The following is a 23,701-nucleotide window of genomic DNA, read 5'->3' on the forward strand; positions in this document are numbered from 1 at the left end:
TTCATATTGGAGTTTCCATCCAAATCAGTCTCATTATCTCTAGCAACTGTAGGGTGAATAGCATGGAAATCAGATGATCTTCACCTTCCAAAAGTTGACCAAGTCACAATGATTTATGAATAAACATGTTTATTCAAAATGACATTGCATACCTGTATAAAGCATATGTCACTGATACTGTATCATAAGAGCATATGGTATACCCAATATTTAGTTTTCTAGAAAACTGAAATGCATAACATGTCTGCTGAAATAAGTGTAAGAAAAGAAAATATTGGAATGCATAAGTCATTGACACATTCCACAAACAATGCTAGGTACTTTGTTCAGCTGACAATAATCTTGTAAGTTAGATTTTATTATTCTTATATTGTAGAAGGAACAATACAACCAAAGATGTGTTACAGTACATTAGGTTCGTAAAAGAGTGAGCCAAAACTTGAATCCAGTTGTAATAGCACCAAATTCGTACACTTTCTACTGTACTACCACTCAACTCAAAAATAAACAAATATTTAAAAGTAAAATGTTTTTTAAAAACAGTTGGTCTAAGAAAACTAACTTGTCAATATGGGAGGTAGGAACATTGTAATATGTGTATAATAAATGCAGAATTTCACAACCTATTCAATATGTAGGCTAGTTTATCTCTAAATACTATATATTATATTTTTACAAAACTTTATATCTAAATAGGATAGAATTATAATTACAATATTATAGCAAATGTGGGTTTTCTGTTACTACAGGCAAAATTAACTTTCTGCTAGTCCTTGAAAGGAACCTGTGTGCAAAAGACATCTTACTGTCATCTGTAAGGTACTGATATTTTCTCCAGTGTCATTATAGTTTATAACGAATCAGGTCAGAAAATGTACTAGTCCCTTTAACAATGAGAATTGTTCTAAGATTCCCTTACTAATCACATATTCAACTTTGGCGGGGGGTGGGTGTTAGAGATAATTCATAGTCAAAAAGAATTATTAAATGATAAGCAGCTATTATTTTGCAATGCCATTCTGGGAGTCTTTGGGGATTTTACATTTACATGAGTTACACTTTAAGAAGTAAGTGGCTTAGGAATATTTTTAAACTTATTAGTGATAAAGAAGGAAAACAGCTATTGACAAGTGAGGATGAGCACCCACCATATGGATTTTAACATTTTAATTATTTTGTTCTTTTTCTTTTTAAAGCAACTCTTAGTGGTAATAATTTTTCAACTAATTAAAGACCAGCTGCTACTTAGCAAGCTAGACACCCAATTAGGAATGTGAAACCTGCTAAACAACCTTTACTGCCAGCCAGCTAGCTGAATCACCTCCTGTCACTGGCATGGAATTGATTATTTTTTGTTTTGTTAAATGCATGTTGTTGTCACACAAACTGGATCTCCAGAATGTTTGTCTTTCAGAAGAGTTGAACAATCTGACATCCCGTTCAATCTCAATTTTTGGATGAATTTGAGATCTGTAGCAAGGTCCTTCGTCTATCTTTGTAAACATAATTATGGAATGACTGTGGAGAATTACATTTTGCAGAAAGAAAAAAAACCCTGAAATGCAGAAGGTAACCACCCACGTTACTTATGATTGACAGTGAGATAATGGTATCATGCAAAATGGTTTTTGTATACTCAGGAAAAAAATCACAAAATGATAATTATATTTCTATTTATGACGAAGAAGTTTGGTCTTAAATGTTAATGATTTTTTCTCCCAAGAGTATCTTAAAAATCAGAATGAAGGTGTCAGGATAAATCATAGAGAAATAAACTTGTAAAATATAGTCTTATTGTATGCACGATGTTTTTTTCCCCTCTGTAATAGTTAGAAATAGTTTATCTTCACAAAACAAAACCTCTCAAAGTGCTGGAGGAAAACAACAATTTAGCATTGATGCTATGGAAAGTCTTTAAATGTAATACAATACTCAAAAATTTCTTTCTCACTGTTTTAAATAGTTGTTGCTAATGAAAATAGGCTCTAATAAATACATAAATCAAATTGAAACCCAGAGATAATTGATCATGGATAACAAATTCTCAGACACTTTGACTCATAAAGAGAATTCAGAATTCTCTCTTAGAATTGTCCAATGCCTGGCGACTTCCTGTCAGACACCTTAGAAATTGGCAGAGCTGTAGCCTGTGAGTCACATATTTAGTTGTATCGAATAATCCTTAATGACCTGGAAGAACTCATGCTATTGGCAGGGATGTCAGACAAGACACAAGGATCACTACTTTCTCCCATTGCTTGCTTTGCTGTGCTGGTTTTTTGTAGCCTCATTTCTGTGCTCTAAGCACAGTGGGTGCTCAATAAACATTGTTGATTGGATGTCATTACATCTGCTGTGAGTGACAATGAGTCTGACAGGCCTGAATCCAAGGATCCTCTGGAAGCTCCAGCAAATGGTGAGGACAACACACTGTATATCATGGGACTGGAAGTGTTAAAGCTCTCAGCAGGAGACTAACTTTGCCTCCAGGAGCCTGAAGTTGATTCGGAAAATATAGTACAAGGGCTGGCAATCAAGAACATGTTTGACTCTTTCTTGGCGGCATGGTGTAAGCAGTGTTTTTGATGTGAATTATGGCTGAGCTTCCATCAGGGTGCCTCTCGAGACAGATGCTGTGGCCAGAAGGCACTTTCTTGAGCTGAGAATTTTCTGCTCTATGTTGACTACTGCTTACACTAAAATTGTTTTTGTCACGTGCGCCAGCAGGGCAAGCAACAGCAACTAGAAGTCAACTTTTCTTCTACCATTCTTCAGGTCTCTATAATGCGGCCATAGCAGTTTTCTACAAGGCAGGTCAGATCATGTCATAATTGTGCATAAACACTTTAGTTGTCTTGCATTGCCTGTATGATCACATTCAGGGACTTCAGCGTTGCGGACTAATCCGAGTGTGAACTGGTCCTTGCGTAATTCTTTTAAATCTTTTGCAAGACTCAGATTTGCGTGGATAATAATACATCATATTTGGTATTTCTAATTTGCTAGGTGCTTTTCTCTGTACTTGACGTATGTAAACTCATTTCATTCTCAAAATAACTCTATGAGGTAGGTGCCATATATTATCATCTCTGTTTAAAGATGAATAAAAACTAAAGCACGGAGAGCAAAGGTAATTTCAAGGTCACGCAGCTGGTGGAGGTGAGATTCTAACCTAAATCCATCTAAGCCCTTGCTCCTGGCTACCATGCTTCTTCCCATAGATTCCCCTCTGATTGTAAGCCTCCCTCGGTGCCTTTGTATTTGCTGTTTCCTTTATCTTGAACGCCTTTCTTCTTCATGACTGATTGGGCTCAGCTGTCAAGACTCAGCTAAAGGATTTATTTCATTACGAAGCAATCTCTGATACTCAAATCAGAGTTGCCTATCTTCATGACTGGGCTCAGCTGTCAAGACTCAGCTAAAGGATTTATTTCATTACGAAGCAATCTCTGATACTCAAATCAGAGTTGCCTACTCCCTCTTTTTGGCCAATACTACTACACCTAGGGAAAAAAATAACCACAACAATAACTACGATTGCCACTACAGTCTTAACAGCATGATAATTATTATCATGTATCTGTTACTTAATATGGCACTATTTGCCTGGTATTGTGACATACCATCTTCATCTCCACCATGGTGTGGCACAACATCATGACACAGAGAGGTTAAGTGACTTACCCAAAGATAAATGGAAAATTAGTGACAGAGCCAAGATCTGCTTATGTCTAATGTGCAATAAATTATTTAACAATAATTCCTTGTTAGAAAATGATGAAGAATTTCAAGATGGCTTCAAAAGAGCATTAAGTAAGGGTGCCTTTTAAGCATGAATAGCTGTGTGACAGCACTGGATGCATACCTATGTAGCCAGTCCTCTTCAGGAACCAATGGGACCAATGGGAATGCAACTAAATATTTACCCATTAAACATGTTCTCAGCTTGAGGATTGGGGTACATAAATGGGCATCCTAATATTGAACGATTCTTGCATTCTCAGAATAAATGTTACTGGTTTATAGTGTATTTACTATATTTTGAATGTGGTATAGAATTTTACTTGCTAATGTTTTATTTATAATTTTACATCTATGTTCTTAGTGTTGTTATTTTCAACGTATATATTAAAATTATGTATGATTCATTAAAAGAATTAGAAAGAAGATTTCCTTTTTGAATGGAAAAATGTATGTAGCGTTATAATTATGATTATCTAGTCTCTACAATGCGGTAAGAATTCCTCCATAAAAGGAACTAAATATGGTGCTACTTCAAGTAGAGTTCCTTTTTAAAATCCTCTTATTTATGGAAATAGCTTGATTTAAAAATTCTATCTCTCTTCTAGTAAAATTTGATTATTTTTATTTTTATTGGTTATTTTTCCTTCATCTAGGCTTTCACATATATTTGTATGGACTTATACAGAGTAATCTTTCTTGATTTTTCTAATTTTTTTTTGTTTCAGTGGTTATTTTCCTATTCGATTTTTAAATTTGTACTTTTTCATTTTATTTCTTTACTAAATTAGCTAATGTTTGTCTTCTGTTTTTCTCCTGAAAGAATCAGTCTATTGATTTATTAATTATGTTTTTTCCTGTTTTCCCTTTCACTAATCCTGTACTTACACTTTTTTCTTAAATCCTTGTGTTTACTTGCTTTATTTTTCTCTCACTAATTTTTAAATTTGGACTTGTTTTGTGTTTTATTTTATCTCCTTGGTTATTTTTATTTTTTGGAAATTTTACTATTTTTATTTACAAATTTTATTTCTATTTTATCTTTTCCCCTACATTTGTGTAACAGAGATTTTTCCTTACAGATGAAAGGGCCATTTTTTTTCTTATGGTTAATTCCAGTTTTGTTGTACTGTGATTGAAGAATGTTGTTACCATTATTTCTACCTTAAGGAAATTAATGAGGTATTATTTCACACTGAATATATAATCAATTTTTGTGAAGAGAAACTAGTGCTTGAGAGGAAGCTATATTCTGTATTACATGCATGTAAAATTTGTATGTAAACACACACCAACACAAACATCACAATAAAATCTACCTTATTGATTGTGTTACTTATATCTTCTATATCTTTATTTATTCTTCGTTAGCCTATCTTGGACTAAGCATAGTGTGTTGAAGGCCAAAATATTTGATTATGTGTTTCTACTTATTTCTCCTTATACCTTATATGTCTTCTGCTCTATGTATAAACTGCTGTATTTGCTGCACTAATACTCATAACTATATCATCATTGTACATTTTGGCCTATAATATTTTAAGGTGTTCGTCACTGTAAACTTTAATACTTTTTAACAGGATTCCCCCTCAACTTGCATTAAGATTAAAACACCTGTTTCCAATTGGTTTCCTTTTGTTATACATTTGTCTCATATTCATTTGTCCACCCTTGTGGTTTTAGTCTTATTGAATATCTTTATTTTTAGTCTATCTTTACCTAAAACATAGAATTATGTTTCGGTTGGAAGGCAATGTAAAATGTTATTTCTTTTAATACACAAGTTAAGTTGATTTCTACTTATGAATATGGTTAATATGTTTGTTGTTAACTGGGTATAATATTTTATATATTCTTTTCCCTCTCTGCATGTGTTCTGTTTTATTTTCTTCTTTTCTATTTTTCTTTTTTGTTATTTGTAAAGATTTCAGTTTTTCTTCTAGAAGGTACCTTTTTGATAATACCTGTAATAATGTCTTTGGTCCACTTTTCTCTTAATTAGTTCTCCTCTCTTTGACTTAGCAGTTTACAATCTACTCACTGACTACATCTATCATTTATGTAACCATTGCTGAGTGTATTCTCATTTCTTCATTATCTTCCTGTTTTCCTTTTTGTCGCATTATTAATTTTTAATGTCAGAACAGATAATAATTACATTCTATTATTCCACCCTTGTCTCCATTATAAATATGATTAAATATATTCAATGGTAATCTTAATTTTTTTGCCAAAATTTTACTAGTCAACTCTAAATTGGATGATACTCAACTTTTTTGTAAATTACTCAGAAGGGCTTTTGGATACAGTATTCTCGAGCTCTGACATGTTTAAATTTGTATCTCTATAACCATTATACTTGAAAGACAGCTTGGCTGGAAATAAAATTCTTGGCTCACATTTTTCTTTCCTCAAGTTATTTTGAAACTGCTATTTAAAATTATCTTTATTTCTATGTTACTATAAAAATTCTGAGTTCAAAGTTATTTTTCTTTTTTTTATTATACTTTAAGTTTTAGGGTACATGTGCACAATGTGCAGGTTAGTTACATACGTATACATGTGTCATCCTGGTGTGCTGCACCCATTAACTCATCATTTAGCATTAGGTATATCTCCTAATGCTATCCCTTCCCCCTCCCCCCACCCCACAACTGTCCCCAGAGTGTGATGTTCCCCTTCCTGTGTCCATGTGTTCTCATTGTTCAATTCTCATCTATGAGTGAGAACATGCGGTGTTTGGCTTTTTGTTTTGCGATAGTTTACTGAGAATGATGATTTCCAATTTCATCCATGTCCCTACAAAGGACATGAACTCATCATTTTTTATGGCTGCATAGTATTCCATGGTGTATATGTGCCACATTTTCTTCATCCAGTCTATCATTGTTGGACATTTGGGTTGGTTCCAAGTCTTTGCTATTGTGAATAGTGCCGCAATAAACATACATGTGCATGTGTCTTTATAGCAGCATGATTTATAGTCCTTTGGGTATATACCCAGTAATGGGATGGCTGGGTCAAATGGCATTTCTAGTTCTAGATCCCTGAGGAATCGCCACACTGACTTCCACAATGGTTGAACTAGTTTACAGTCTCACCAACAGTGTAAAAGTGTTCCTATTTCTCCACATCGTCTCCAGCACCTGTTGTTTCCTGACTTTTTAATGATTGCCATTTTAACTGGTGTGAGATGATATCTCATTGTGGTTTTGATTTGCATTTCTCTGATGGCCAGTGATGATGAACATTTTTTCATGTGTCTTTTGGCTGCATAAATATCTTCTTTTGAGAAGTGTCTGTTCATATCCTTCGCCCACTTTTTGGTGGGGTTGTTTGTTTTTTTCTTGTAAATGTGTTTGAGTTCATTGTAGATTCTGGATATTAGCCCTTTGTCAGATGAGTAGGTTGCAAAAATTTTCTCCCATTTTGTAGGTTGCCTGTTCACTCTGATGGTAGTTTCTTTTGCTGTGCAGAAGCTCTTGAGTTTAATTAGATCCCATTTGTCAATTTTGGCTTTTGTTGCCATTGCTTTTGGTGTTTTAGACATGAAGTCCTTGCCCATGCCTGTCATGAATGGTAATGCCTAGGTTTTCTTCTAGGGTTTTTATGGTTTTAGGTCTAACATTTAAGTCTTTAATCTCCTTAAGCTGATAAGCAACTTCAGCAAAGTCTCAGGATACAGAATCAATGTACAAAAATCACAAGCATTCTTATACACCAATAACAGACAAACAGAGAGCCAAATCATGAGTGAAATTCCATTCACAATTGCTTCAAAGAGAATAAAATACTGAGGAATCCAACTTACAAGGGACGTGAAGGACCTCTTCAAGGAGAACTACAAACCACTGCTCAATGAAATAAAAGAGGATACAAACAAATGGAAGAACATTCCATGCTCATGGGTAGGAAGAATCAATATCGTGAAAATGGCCATACTACCCAAGGTAATTTATAGTTTCAATGCCATCCCCATCAAGCTACCAATGACTTTCTTCACAGAATTGGAAAAAACTACTTTAAAGTTCATATGGAACCAAAAAAGAGCCCGCATCGCCAAGTCAATCCTAAGCCAAAAGAACAAAGCTAGAGGCATCACGCTACCTGACTTCAAACTATACTACAAGGCTACAGTAACCAAAACAGCATGGTACTGGTACCAAAACAGAGACATAGATCAATGGAACAGAACAGAGCCCTCAGAAATAACACCGCACATCTACAACTATCTGATCTTTGACAAACCTGAGAAAAACAAGCAATGGGGAAAGGATTCCCTATTTAATAAATGGTGCTGAGAAAACTGGCTAGCCATATGTAGAAAGCTGAAACTGGATCCCTTCCTTACACCTTATAAAAAATTAATTCAAAGTTATTTTTCTTTGTAAGTGACTTGTTTTTTGTTTTGTATTTTATTGGTGTCCTAGGGGAATTTGTTATCTTCAAAGTTAAATATTTTTAATGTCTTCAAGATGGCAATTCTCAGTTAATGTTTCCATGTGCACCATGTATCCTTTTTATATATAATTATAGACCTTTTATTTCCCTATGGTTTTCCTGGAGAATATTTTTAACTATTAATTCTGTTGGATTGTTTTGTTTTTCTTCTTCATGTAATTCACCTTGAGACGTAGATCTGTTTTCCTAACTGCATTAAAAATCATCATTCTCTCTGATCCTTTTGAGCTACTTTTAAGGTTTGGTTTTGTTTTCTTTTATTCTCATAAGCACATTTATACATTGCCTCATATCTTTTCATTGTATTTTTAATTGAATTTATTCTACTTTTATCAGCTTCTAATTTAGTCTTAATTACTATGACTATTTTGTCTTTACCTTCAATTCTTTCTTATGATCAGTCAACTCTTGTTTGACATTGTCCAGGTTTTTTTTTTTTTTTTGTACTATTTCCATTATAACTATTTAAATTTCTGGCTGGGTGCATTGGTTCACTCCTGTAATCCCAGCACTTTGGGAGGCCTAAGTCGGGTGGATCACAAGGTCAAAAGATCGAGACCATCCTGGCCAACATGGTAAAACCCTGTCTCTACTAAAAATACAAAAATTAGCTCGGCATGGTGGCACACACCTGTAGTCCCAGCTACTTGGGAGGCTGAGGCAGGAGAACGGCTTGAACCTGGGAGGTGGAGGTTGCAGTGAGCCGAGATCGTGCCATTGCACTCCAGTGTGGCGATAGAGCAAGACTCGTCTCAAAGAAAAGCAAAATAAATTTCTGATTCATGGTGTTTTCATCTGCATGATGATTGATTCTGAAGAAAAATTTTCACCAGAAATAATTTATTCTCATTTCATCTGCATGATGATTGATTCTGAAGAAAAATTTTCACCAGAAATAATTTATTCTCGTTTCATATATTATTTATATTATTTCCCTTCTATGGATATAGTCCATCATTTTCAGTTCATTTGATAGTATCTTGTCATCCTTGTATACAACCATTCCCCATTAAATACATTATGATAAATAAATAAAACTGTACTCCATTGTAGCAATCGAATGCCTTCTTATACTAAGAAGTTTAGTCACTGAATTCACTCACTCCTCTGTTACTGAACTGGGAAAATAGGATATTTCTTTTGTTGTGTTGTGTTTTGTTTTTCTTTGGAGGGAAATAAGTACTTATATTTCAAAATATTCACAACATTACAAAGTTAGTTAACATAACAAATACCTATACCATGCCTCTTGACCAGAAAGCTAAATTGGATCTCATATGTGGTAAATAGAAAGGAATCAGACATACATTAAAGAAAAATGTTTCTTTAGTCTGTCTTCATAATAGGATTTAAAATCTTTTTTTTTTTCTTTTTTGAGATGGAGTCTCACTCTGTTGCCCAGGCTGGAGTGCAATGGCATGATCTTGGCTCACTGCAACCTCTGCCTCCCAGGTTCAAGTGATTCTCCTGCCTCAGCCCCCCACGTAGCTTGGATTACAGGTGCCCACCACCACACCCAGATAATTTTTGTATTTTTAGCAGAAACGGGGTTTTGCCAGGTTGGACAGGCTGATCTCGAACTCCTGACCTCAGGTGATCCACCCACCTCAGCCTCCCAAAGTGCTGGGATTACAGACGTGAGCCACCATGCCAGGCCAAGTTTCTGTACTGCTAATTGATATTTTTTATTAAAAGCTGTTAAAGAAAAATTATTCTGATATTTGCTAAAACAGCAAGAAGGTTTTATGCATTATTAAAATAGTAAAGAAAGACTGAAATTAACTTCCAATATGACTAAAGGTGAGTATTTATATTATCAGAATAAAGGAATCAGTGGAAGAAAACTCACTAATAGGAAACATCAAGGCTAGGGGATAGTTACTAAATTGGCCTAACAGCATTCAGAGGTCAAGAACATAGACACCAAAGGTAGGAGGTAAAGAAATTGATCAGATGTCAAGGGTAAGAGATTCTTGCTAAAGACAGGCCAAGGTCAAGGCCTAGTCAAGGAAAGGGCTCAGAGGAGCCTAACTAATGTTTTGTCAATGAGGGAGTGTTTGTCAAAGCCATCCAAAAGCTTAGTTTCTACTCTTTAAAATAAATTCACTTTTTTATTATTCACAGTAGATGATCATACTTAAATTGAGTACAGAAACAAAATGCTATAGGTAAATGAAATCTTAATGAATACAAACTACAAGCAAGAATAGAAAAGAGTTAATATAATTTACTCCTCTGAAGAGATTAAATAGTATAATGAAGCATTTATTATTAACTTCAATTTATTTTAAGATTATAAAATTATAACATTAGCATCTTTATGACATTTTCTTACCTTATGACAGATTTTATTTTATTTTTTAACTTTTATTTTAAGTTTAGAGGTATATGTGCAAGTTTGTTATATAGGTAAACTCCTGACACAAGGGTTTGTTGTACAGATTATTTTATCATCCAGGTGCCAAACCTAGTACCCAATAGTTACGTTTTCTGATCCTTGCCCTCCTCTTACCCTCCACACTGAAGCAGGCCCCAGTGTTTGTTGTTCCCCTCTTTGTGTCCATGAGGTCTTAACATTTAGCTCCCACTTATACTTGAGAATATGCAATATTTGCCTTTCTGTTCCTCCGTTAGTTTGATAAGGATACTGATGTCCAGCTCCATCCACATTCCTGTAAAAGACCTGATCTCATTTTTTGTGGCTGCATAGTATTCCACACTGTGTATGCACCACATTTCCTTTATCCAGTCTGTCATTGATGAGCATCGAGATTGATTCTATATCTTTGCTGTTGTGAATAGTGCTTCCATAAACATATATGCTCATGTGTCTTAATGGTAGAATGAGTTATATTACTTTGGGTATATACCCAGTAATGGGATTGCTGGTTCAAATGGTAATTTTGTTTTTAGCTCTTTGAGGAATTGCCACTCTGCTATCAATAATGGTTAAACCACTTTACATACCAACCAACAGTATATAAGCATTCCCTATTATTTGACTTTTTATTATTAATAGCCATTCTGACTCGTGTGAGATGGTATCTCATGTGGTTTTGATTTGCATTTCTCTAATGATCAGTGATGTTGAGCTTTTTTTCACATGCTTGTTGACAAGTATGTCTCCTTTTCTGAAGTGTCTGTTCATGCCCTTTGCCAGCTTTTTAATGGGGTCGTTTTTTTTTTCTTCTAAATTTGATTAAGTCCTTATAGATGCTGTATATTAGACCTTTATCAGATGCACAGCTTGCAAATATTTTCTCCAATTCTGTAGACTCTCTGCTTACTATATTGATTATTTCTTCTGCTGTGCAGAAGCTCTTAAGTTTAATTACATCCCATTTTTAATTATTTGCTTTTTTTGTGATTGCTTTTGACATCTTTTTCATGAAATCTTTGCCCATTCCGACATCTAGAATGGTATTACCTAGGATGCCTTCAAGGACTCTTATAGTTTGGGGTTTTACATTTAAGCTTTTTATCCATCTTTAGTTGATTTTTGTATGTAGAGTAAGGAATGGGTCCAGTTTCAATCTTCTGCATATGGCTAGCCATTTTTCTCAGCACCATTTATTGAATAGGGACTCCTTTTCCTAATGCTTGCTTTTTTCAGCTTCATTGAAGATCAGATGGTTGCAGGTGTTCAGCCTATTTCTGGGTTCTCTATTCTGTTCCATTGGTCTATATATCTGTTTTTGTACTAGTAGCATGCCGTTTTGGTCACTGTAGCTATGTAGTATAGTTTGAACTCGGGTAACGTGATACCTTCAGATTTGTTATGTATGCTTACTATTGCCTTCACTATTCAGGTTCTTTTTGGTTCCATACAAATTTTAAAATAGGCTTTTCTAGTTCTGTGAAGAATGTCATTGGTAGTAATAGGAATAGCATTGAATTGTAAATTTCTTTGGACAGTATGGTCATTTAAATGATATTGATTCTTCCTATAACTGAGCATGAAATATTTTCCATATGTTTGTGTCTTCTCTGATTCCTTTAAGCAGGGTTTTGGAATTCTCACTGCAGAGATCTCCCACTTCCTTGGTTACAAGTATTCTTAGGTATCTTATTATTTTTGTGGATATTGTGAATGGGATTGCCTTCCTGATTTGGCTCTCAGCTTGGCTGTTGTTGGTGTATAGGAATGCTAGTGATTTTTGTATATTGATTTTGTATCCTGAAACTTTACTGAAGTTGTTTATCAGATCTAGAATCTTTTGGGCGGGACTATGAGATTTTTCTATGTATAAAATCATATTTCCTGCAAACAAAGATCTTTAGACTTCTCTCTTCTTATTTGGGTGCCTTTTATTTCTTTCTCTCGCCTGATTGCTCTGGCTAGCATATCCAGCACTATGTTGAATAGGAGTGGTGTTTGGTTCTCAAGGAGAACGCTTGCAGCTTTTGCCTGTTCAGTATGATGTTGGCTGTGCATGTGTTATAGATCACTCTTAGTATTTAGAGGTATGTTCTTTTAATGCCTAGTTGAGGATTTTTAACATGAAAGGATGTTGAATGTTATCGAAAACCTTTTCTGCACCTATTGGGATAAGTATGAGGTTTTTGTCTTTAGTTCTTTTTGAGTGATGAATCACATTTATTGATTTGCATATGTTGAACCAAACTTGCATCCCAAGGTTGCCTATTCAATTGTGGTAAATTAGCATTTTAATGTGCTTTTGGATTTGGTTTGCAAGTATTTTGTTGAGGACTTTGGCATCAAAGTTCATAAAGGATATTGGCCTGAAGGTTTTTGGTGGTGTTGTGTCTCTGCCAGGTTTTGGTATCAGGATGATGCTGGCCTCATAGAATGAGCTGGGGAGGAGTTTCTCTTCTTTTTTTTAATAATAGTTTCCGTAGGCATGGTACCCACTCTTTTTTGTACATCTCTTATAATTCGTCTGTGAATCCATCAGTCCTGGTCTCTCTTGGTGGGTAGGCTATTTATTACTGATCCAATTTCAGAGCTTGTTATCAGTCTGTTCAGGAAGCCCATTTCTTCCTGCTTCAGTCTTGGGAGGGTGTATGTGTCCAGGAACGTATCCATCTATTCTAGGTTATTGTGGACCATTTCTTCTCATTGGTGTATGTTGTACCATTGTGTGAATATATTTATAAATTCTACTATTGATGGTTAATTGTATATCTTCTGTTTTTAGCCATTGTGAAAAGTGATGCTATGAAGGTTCTAGGATATGTTTTCACATGAGCAATAATGTATTTTTTGGATATATGCCTAGTAATTAAATTAAGTCAATTTTCCAAAGTGTATGTGCCTATTTACATCTCCATCAGAGTCTATGAGATTTCTGGTTGCTCCAAATCCTTACCAAAACTTGATGCTTTCAGTGTTTTCCATGGCATATATAAGGAATCCAACTTATCAATTTGTTCATCAATACATTTTTTAAATTTTTGTTTAAGAAATATTTTATTCACTTCAAGATGTCAAAGATGCTCTATATTTTCTCTTATTGTATTACATTTTATATTTAGATTTGAATCTGCTGAATTTTGGCAGAAGGAATATGATGCAAGGTAGTTATCAAAACTTTTTTCCATATGTCTGTCCATCTAAAATAGGAACAATTATTGAAAAGACAATTATTTCTCAACTGTTATACAGTATTAACTTTGTGAAAAATCAGATGATGATTTTGCAGTCTGTTTCTGAAATCTCTGTGACATTGGTTTGTTATTTTTTTCATGCTGCAACGTCATACTATCTTAGCTACTATAGTTTTAAAATAGGTCTTGCTGTCTTGCAAAGCAAGTCCATTTTTGTTTGCTTCTCCTTAAAATTGCACTGAATACTTTTTCTGCCTTTTATGTTTCCATAGAAATGGTAGAACCAGGTTGTCAATACACACCACACACAAACAAATACACATGCAGAGTCACACGCAAATATTTGCCCTACAGATATTGATATTTACATTGGGATCCAAATGGTTCTATAGATTATTTGAGGAGAAATGGAATGTTTACTAGTTTAAATCTTCTAATCCATGGACGTGGCATATAATTTAAATTTTCATTAACTTGGCTCAGTAACATTTATTGTTTTTGCTGTCTTGCAATATTTTCTATAGGTTTATTGCTTTACTTGATGTGTGTTAGTTTTTGATGTTGTTGTGGCAGCTTACTTGAATTTATTACATTCTTCAAAATAAATAAAAGGAAATATTCTTAGTCAATGATTAGATACTTGATGAATCAATCATAATGATTAATATAATTATGTTAAAATGAAGATAAAAATTGTCACCTTAGGAATAAAATAAATTATCTGTACACCACAGTAAGTATTTTATAGCTTAGAATTACGTCCTTCAGTTATATTTTTAAATATGTAAAATTATTAAGTATGGAATCATACAAGATAAAATTTTAAAGTGACTAAAATATCTACTCCAAGCATCTATTCCGCAATATCTCTAAGTTTCTGTTATATAGCTTTTGCTAGTATAGCTACAAAACCAGAAAATTTATTTTCTCATGGGACAGATCCTTTCATCACTGAGAAGCTCTACCTATTAAATACTTACATTTTATATACTTTTTGTAATGATCTAAAAACTGTCTTCATATAAGTTTCACCCTTTGGTTCTTATGTAATCTAATATCAATATACAGCCAGTTTATATCTTCTTTCATGTGATAACCCATTGGATTATAAAGGTAGTTTTCATGTTCTCATTCTTCCCCTCTTCTTTTCTCTGGGCTAAGTGTCTTCCCTAATTCTTCATACAACATGATTTCTAGTCTTTTCACCTCATGGGTCTCTGTTCTCTGAGAGCACTTCAAGACCTCCATACATTCTTCACACTCTTTAGTATGGTGCCTATTATTTCTGAAAAACAAAAGTAGCCTAGGAATATCTCCTGACTTTGAACTAGGTTCTCTACTTCTCTACCAATGCACTGACATTGTGGTGTCATCATAGAAGCTGCCTGGCAGACAGTCAGCAGCCTTGTAAGTATCTATTTACCTTATTCATTTCACCACTGTCATTCCTCAACTTTGCCTGCCTTGTGACTGGACTTTGGCAGGACCTGTACTTTGGGGATGTGATCACACTAACTAAGCCTGAAAGAGGAGATTAGCCATGCATGTACTCCAGCTAGTCTTCTTTCCCTGAAGAAAACGTCTGTCTTGCAAAATAAAATTATAATCATAAAATTGATTGGTAAGCATAGAATGGGGGCAAGGGGAATGAGTTCAGCATTTCAACATTAAATTGCATCAGGGTTTTGATAGACAGATTCATCCCCCATCAAAATAGAGACATACGAGACATACCTGTACTAAAACTAAGCAGGTTGGATTTTGTGTACTTATACTGTTTCCCTAGAACAGGACTGGAGGGAGGGGCTGGTATCATCGGTTGCCTCGTGGACTGTTTTTGGTTTTCTGTATTCTGTTCTGTGCTAATCCATCCCTGATTCAAAAAAAAATCCTTTTAAAATTCACTAATATTTTATTTTATATTGCTCTGGATGTAAAACCAACTAATCTCTTCAAGGTGATTGTGAATCTCTCATTTGCAGTGTATTTTATGATTTAACTCAGAGCGTAATCTTATTTCTCTGGTTTCCAAATTCTTAGAGAGCTTCTCACTACCACTGAATTTATAAGATCAAACAACTAGTCAATGAAAAAGATTATCCAATATGACTGCATTCAGAAGCTAGATCCTTTTTGTGCCTTTTGTGTCTTCTCCTTCTGCCACCGTTTAGCAGGAGGCATCCTGGGTTCTGGAGAGTCTAACCATAGGAGTCAAGTGAATAACATTAGGCCTTTGGATGGCCTGGCATACCTTAGACAACCACTAAAATCTTAGATTGGCCCATCTCGGCCTACACAGCTTTATCGTGAGGGCAAGAGGTCTCATCTGCCCAACCTCCCATTTGCTTCCACAGCTTTGTTGTGAAGAGTGAAGATATGCATTTATGCCTAATATTTTTTTCTAAGGTATATCCAATTTTAGATAAAAGTACTACTTGTCTCAAAAGACTATAAAGGATCAGGGAATCATGGAGGTCAGAGAAGCAGTTAAAAAGCCTCACGTGTTTCATAAATATTCAAAGAGAAATTCCTTGGAATATATTTTCCTCAGTGTAAAGTAGCATCTATATTTCTGGAGTTACTTCAGAATCTCAAAAGACCCTGACAATATGTCTTGGCCTTACATATTGGCTAAAATGTAACTTCCGTGACTCAGGCAACAGTTATTTATATTTTACTGTCTCTACAGAGTTCCTCAACAGAGCTATATAAGTAGATGCAGAAGGCATAATCTTTTTATACAGCCACTTTGAATATATCTTTTTTTGTACAGCCACTTTGAAGATATGAATACGAATTGGAGAGGAAGGTGAAGATGAGAAGCAACACCATAAGGAAAATGTGTATCTTTGTAAAAGCTAATTGTGATGATAATTACTTTCTGCTTTGGAAGCACATGGATAATGTTGGCTCTTACAATGGAATTTGTTCAAAGAAATAAAATAGATTGGGCTATTCAACAGTGACTGAATTGTTCATTATGTTAAGAATGGAAAGCAATCTTGTAAAATGTCATCTTTTGCATTTATTTTAATTTTCTGAGAACATTTATGCCAACTAAATGTAAAATTTCCCCAATATCACTCCTACCTCATTAAAGGGGAAAATAATGTGGCTAAATGTCTTTGACAAATAGTCATATTATTGAAATAATTATCATTTCTTTTCAGCACAGACACAGACAAGGAAAAATCAGGTGAAGGAGTAAAAGGAGAATTTGGGTATTTGTCAAGGACAGGGAGATAAGAAGGAAGAAAATCATTCATGGGGAATTCACCCTCTGCTGCAAACAGTGGCACCTGCAGAGCTCTGCCTCCCTCTGGAAGCATCCTGCACCTGCCATCCCTTAATCACATGCAGAAAAATGACTACAAACAAAGGCAAAAAATAAACCATTTCCTGTTCTGGAGTCACCAGCCCCACACTGTTTATATAAATCTGTACATCTCTTCCAGATTCTGCATAGCCGTTACTAGTCATCTGGTTTAAAAAATATGCTTCCTATAGTTTTCTCAGGCCCAGTTTGAACACTGGGTTGGTGACTGTGTAATTGGCATGTTCCTGCTTAAGCATTTCTTTTCAAATTGGGCCACTGGTGGTTAACCTATCTGGGTCTGTGCAGCTCACATAGGCTTCTGCTTGTGCCCCCTGGTTGGCTTGAAACTTTGGAAGTCATTCCTGGACTGAATGCTGAGCCTGAAAATCCCGCTTATATTTTTAAACTGGCCTCATACTCACACTCTAAATTTGCTTCCTTCCCAAGCCTTGTGATGATCATTTGTGCCCTTCCCATTAAAACAATCTTCTGTGCAAGTCTATATCTAGGGTCTTTGGCTTGAAATTATTCCAAGCTTTTCCAAATACTCTTGACTTAGCAAGTCACTGTGATGAAGGAGGATCAGCAGGATTGGAAGAGGTGTCATAAAGAAAGGCATGAAGACCAGGTGTCAGATAAGGATGGAATAGCTCTGAGGACAAACTTTGTTCTCTAAAACATATTAACTCAGCAGAAGAAGTTTGGTTAGGGCTGCCAAGAGATGAAGGCCCAGAAAAAAAAAAAACAGTGAATTGTGGAAAAGGAAATAAACTTTTTTAGTTTAGGGAAAGTTTTTGAAGGAGACCACCATTAGAAGAAGTTGTAGACTCATACCTAGAGGGATTTGTATGAGAAAGCACACAGGAATAAATGGACATGTGTACTCTATGATTGCCCCTGAATAAGTGAAGAATAATGTGTTTAGTTTAAAATGATAATTTTTAGCATTTGCGATTTGAATCATATTTTCCTCATAAAATAGATTTTTGTTCTGTCTATTTACTTTGTTATTCCTTCCAATGACACATAAAGAGGTAACCAAGAGATTTGGGGAAAGGAATGGGATGAGCAAAACAAAATCCTTGCAGTGTACAAATTTGTCCATGTGGACACAAAACACATATGATGCCCATATATATGAAGTAATACTAACTGTTGGGAAATTCTTAAGAAAGAATCTAGTTCTGTGAAGAATTAGATTGGTAGTTGGGTAGGAATAGCATTGAACCAGTAAATTGCTTTGCACGGTAGGGCCATTTTAATGATATTGATTCTTTCTATCCATAAGCATAGGATGTTTTTTTCCATTCGTTTGTGTCTTTTCTGATTTCTTTGAGCAGTACTTTGGAATTCTCATTGTACAGATCTTTTAACTCCCTGGTTAGCTGTATTCCTAGGTATTTTATGCTTTCTGTGGCAATTGTGAGTAAGATTGCCTTCCTGATTTTGCTCTTGGCTTGGCCATTGGTGTATAGGAACGCTAGTGATTTTTGTACATTGATTTTGTATCTAGAAACCTTGCTGAAGTTATCAGCTGAAGGAGCTTTTGGGTCGAGACTATAGGGTTTCTAGATATGAAATCATGTCGTCTGCAAACAGGAATAGTTTGACTTCCTCTCTTCTTATTTGGATGCCTTTCATTTCTTTCTCTTGCCTGATTTCTCTGGCTACAACTTCCAATACTATGTTGTATAGGAGTGAAGAGAGAAGGCATTTTTGTCTTGTGCTTGTTTTCAAGGAGAGTGCTTCCAGCTTCCAGTATGGTATTGGCTGTGGCCTGTTGTAGATGGCTCTTATTATTTTGAGGTATGTTCCTTCAATACCTAGTTTATTGAGAGGTTTTTTTTTTTTTTTTACATGAACAGATGTTGAATTTTATGGAAAGCCTGTATCTGTCTATTGAGATAATCATTGGGTTTTGTCGATAGTTCTGTTTATGTAATTTGGTGACAAACTCACCAAAAGCAATTGCAACAAGGGCAAAAATTCACAAATCGGATCTAATTAGACTCAAGAGCTTCTGCACAGCAAATGAAATTATCAACAAAATGAATAGACAACCTACCTACAGAATGGGAGAAAATGTTTGCAAAGTATGCATCTGACAAATATCTAATACCCAGCATCAATAAAAAGCTTAAACAAATTTACAAGAGAAAAATGTACAAGCCCTTTAAAAAGAGAGCAAAAGAATGAACAGACGTTTTTCAAAAGTAAATGTGTATGTGGCCAACAAGCACATAAAGAAAAAGCTCAATATCATTGATCATTAGAGAAATGCAAATCAAAACCACAATGAGATACCATCTCACACTAATGAGAATGGCCATTACTAAAAAGTCAAATAATAACAGATGCTAACGAGTTTGTGGAGAAAAGTGAAACTTTATACACTGTTATGGGAGTGTAAATTAGTTCAACCATTGTGGAAAGTAGTATGGCAATTCTACAAAGAGCTAAAAGTAGAACTACCATCAACAATCCCATTACTGGGTGTATATCCAGATAAATATAAATCTATTCAACCATAAAGACACATGCATGTGAATGTTCATTGCAGCGCTATTCAAAATAGCAAAGATATGGAGTCAACTTAAATGCCTATTAATGACAGATTGGATAAAGAAAATGAGGTACATATACACCATGGAATACTATGCAGCCATAAAAAAGAATGAGATCATGTCTTTTGTGGGAACATGGATGAAGTTGGAGGCTATTATTCTCAGCAAACTAACACAGGAATGGGAAACCAAAGACCACATGTTCTCACTTACAAGTAGGATGAAATCATAAGAACTTATGAACACAAAGAAGGAAACAACAAACACTGAGGTCTCCTTGATGGGAGAGGGTGGGAGAAGGGAGAGGAGCAGAAAAAATAATTATTGGGTACTGAGCTTAACACCTGGGTGATGAAATAATATGTATGACAAGCCCCCATGACACATTTACCTACGTAACAAACCTTCACATATACCTCCAAACCTAAAATGAAAGTTAAAAAAAACAGACAAAAATAACTTAGTAGTAGGTGGCTTATATTTTTTCAACATGTAGCATATGAAAATCAAACATTTGCAATCCTATTTCACATGCACATTAATTATGTAAAATTAGAAGCACTAAGGGTAGGTCATTAAGTGCTGATTAGACAATAATATTATGTGTTCTGGCAGCATTGGTAATAAGGAACTACGTTTACTTCTAAAGGGAGGAAAGATCATTAAAATTTTAATTTGTTTCTCAACAGTTCAATTATAAAATGCTTAATGTGAGGGACTTTAACCTTATGGGACTTAACACAATTATGGGACTGTTCCAGTATACCTTGCTCTCTTGTGTTTATTTTCTCAAAAGATTAGGCACTTGTAACTGTTTTAAGATCATTCTTGACTGTAAAATACTTTATAATGTCTTTCTTTTACTTCCTACACTGTTTCTATTTTTTAGATGCCTGGCAAGATAACCTCAAATGAAAAGATAAATGTTTATCTTGCTGAAAATGAAAACTTTCAAGTATACCTTTTAAATATGGTTCAGTAGATACCTACTTAACATCTCCTTTGTGGATATCATGCTAATAGCTCCCTCTGGTCTAGAGTTCATTGGGCACTCACTTACTCACTTATTCATCCAATTAATAAATCCAATAAACAAATGTGTTTTTTTCTTCTTCTTCTTTTTTTTTTTTTTTTCAAACAGAGTTTTACTCTGTCACCCAGGCTGGAGTGCAATGGCGTGATCTTGGCTCATTGCAAATTCTGCCTCCCAGGTTCAAGCAATTCTCCTACCTCAGCCTACCAAGTAACTGGGATTACAGGTGCCCACCACCATGCCCAACTAATTTTTGTATTTTTAGTAGAGACAAGGTTTCTCCATGTTGGCCAGGCTGGTCTCGAACTCCTGACCTCAGGTGATCTGCCCACATTGGCCTCCCAAAGTGCTGGGATTACAGGTGTGAGCCACCCCACCTGCACTCTCTTTAAATGTTTTTATGTACTACCATGTACAGACACCTATTTCTTCTTGGCTTTACAGTCTAATCATACCCATGGTTAAGTAGCTTTACCATGCTAACAAAGACATCCTTAGTTTTCCCCCAAATAAAATAATTGTAAGTTTGATCAGCTAATTTTCACTAATATGAAAAAACTGAAGAAAAACTCAGAGAACTGCGTTTTTCTTCCTATACTTCACTTATGTAGTTTAACCAGGGTCTTCTGAAAATTGCCCTGTCTGTGTCTCAACATTTAAACAGGAACTTTAGTCAAGATATCAGGGGCAACATTCCCAGAAGTTTAGTTAGCCAACTGTGTTTGGACTTTGTTTCAAGTAACAGAAAACATTTTCTAAATTTATAACAAGAATGCACATAAATTTGCCGGAAGCTAAAGGCATACAGTTTGAAGATGAAGCAAATTGTCTAAAGCTGGGTACAATGACACGTGTCTGTTGCCTCCACTATATAATTTCAGAAACTCAGAAGGCTATGTGAGGATCATGTAAACCCAGGAGTTCGAGGCTGTAGTAGCCTGTGATCGTGTTTGTGAAGAGCCACCTCACTCTGGGGCTGGGACATGTAGGAAGACCATGAGAAAGGAAAAAAGAAAAGAAAGAAGGGAAGGGAAGGGAAGGGAAGGGAAGGGAAGGGAAGGGGAGGGGAGGGGACGGAGGGGAGGGGGAAGGGGAAGGGGAAGGGGAAAAGGAAAGGGAAGGGAAAAGGGGAAAGGAAAAAGGGAGGGGGAAAGAGAAAGAAAAAGAGAAAGAAAGAGACGAAGAAGGAAAGAAAGAATTGAATTGTCTGAGATACATATTTGAAGTAACTAGTGAATATATAATATTTGAGGTAATGCTTCTGGATGACATAACTCAGGAAATGAGCACCAGTATGGAAGAGAAGCACTTAGAGGAATAAGCAAATGAACATTTTGTGGTTTATGTTTACATTTATTTAGCATGTAGTGTCCCGTTTACCAAGTGAAAAAGGATTTGGAAAGAGTGATCATAAACCACTGATGTCAAAGGCCACTGAATAAAGGAGTTATCCAAGGTATGAGAATTAGACAATTTATTTGGCAAACTGGAGGCCATTCATGATCTCGATTAGAAGTAGTTTGTTGTTTTGGTGGTGGTGGGTCTGATTAGAGAAACTTCAAGAGCAAAATGGAAGTAAACAAGACACTAAAGAGGATTTTAAAAGTGGTTTGCTATTGAGATATTGGGAGGTAGCAGCAGTAGAATATGGTGTCGAGAGGGAATTTGTGTGTTTCTATCATTTCTTTTTTAGGTTAAGATGAAAGCTATTATAACATATTTGTATGTTGGTGATAATTGGCTATTCACTTGCTGAAACTGGACCTTTACCTCACCCCATATATAAGAATCAACTTAAAAGAGATTAAAGACTTAAGTGTATGACCTGAAACTGTAGAGGAAAACATAGCAGAAAAGCTCCATGGCATTGGTCTGGGCAATGATTTCTTGGATAAAACCCCAAAAGCACAGGCAACAAAATAAAAATGGAATAGACAAATGAAACTAGATAAAACTAAAAAGCTTTTGTATAGAAAAGTAAACAATTAACAGGATGAAGAGACAATCTATAGAACGGGGGAAATATTTTCAAATTATGCATCTGATAAGGGGATAAATTCAAAATATTTAACAAACTCAAACTACCCAATAACAAGGAAATAACCCTGCTAAAAAAAAATGGCCAAAGAACCTGAATAGACATTTCTCAAAAGAAGATATAAAAATGGCCAACAATAATACAAAAAAAAAAAAAGTGCTCAACATCACTAATCATCAGGGGAATGCAAAGTAAAACCACAATGAGATATTAACTCATCATACCTGTTAGAATGGCTATCATAAAAAAGATGAAAGACAAGAAGTGTTGGTGAGCATGTAGAGGAAAGGAAACAATATATATTGCAGGTAGGTAAGGAAATTAATACAGACATTGTGGAAAACAGTATGGAATTTCCTTAAAAAACTATAAACAAAACTACCATGGTATCCAGCAATCCCAGTTCTGGGTATATATCCAAATAAATTGAAATAAGTATGTTGAAGAGCTATCTGCACTCCCAAATTCATCACAGCATTATTCACAATAGCCAAGCTATAGAAACAATTTAAATGCCCATCAGTGGATAAGTGGGTAAAAAAAGGTGATATATATTCACAATGGAATACCATTCAGCCTTTAAAAAGGAGGAAATTTTGTCCTTTACAACATCATGTATAATCTAGAGGGCATTATGCTCAGGGAAGTAACTTAGGTACAGATAGATAAGTACCATGTAATCTTACTTACATGTGGAATACAAAAAATTGAATTCATAGAAATACAGAGTGGAATGGTGGTTATCAGAGGCTGGGGGGTTGGAAAGAATGGGGAAAGAGGAAGCGTGAGGCAAATGGTACAAAGTTTCAGTTAGACAAGAAGAGTAAATTCTTCTAGTCATCAATTACACAGGATGGCAACTATAGGTCATAATAATGTATATTTCAAAATTGTTAAAAAAATCGATTTTAAATGTTCTCACCACAAAGAATGTATAAATATGTGAGGTGATAGATATGCTAATTAGACTGATTTGATCA

At 35.1% G+C, this 23,701-nt stretch overlaps 1 protein-coding gene across 1 annotated transcript in view; it reads right to left on the bottom strand.

Moving 5' to 3' along the window:
* Nucleotides 1-23,701, bottom strand: part of ARAP2 (ArfGAP with RhoGAP domain, ankyrin repeat and PH domain 2) — a 249,271-nt gene that overhangs the window by 19,273 nt on the left and 206,297 nt on the right. The window lies entirely within an intron of this gene.

The sequence above is a fragment of the Pongo abelii genome, chromosome 3 (genome assembly GCF_028885655.2).
Source record: "Pongo abelii isolate AG06213 chromosome 3, NHGRI_mPonAbe1-v2.0_pri, whole genome shotgun sequence".
In the NCBI taxonomy this organism is placed as follows: domain Eukaryota; kingdom Metazoa; phylum Chordata; class Mammalia; order Primates; family Hominidae; genus Pongo; species Pongo abelii.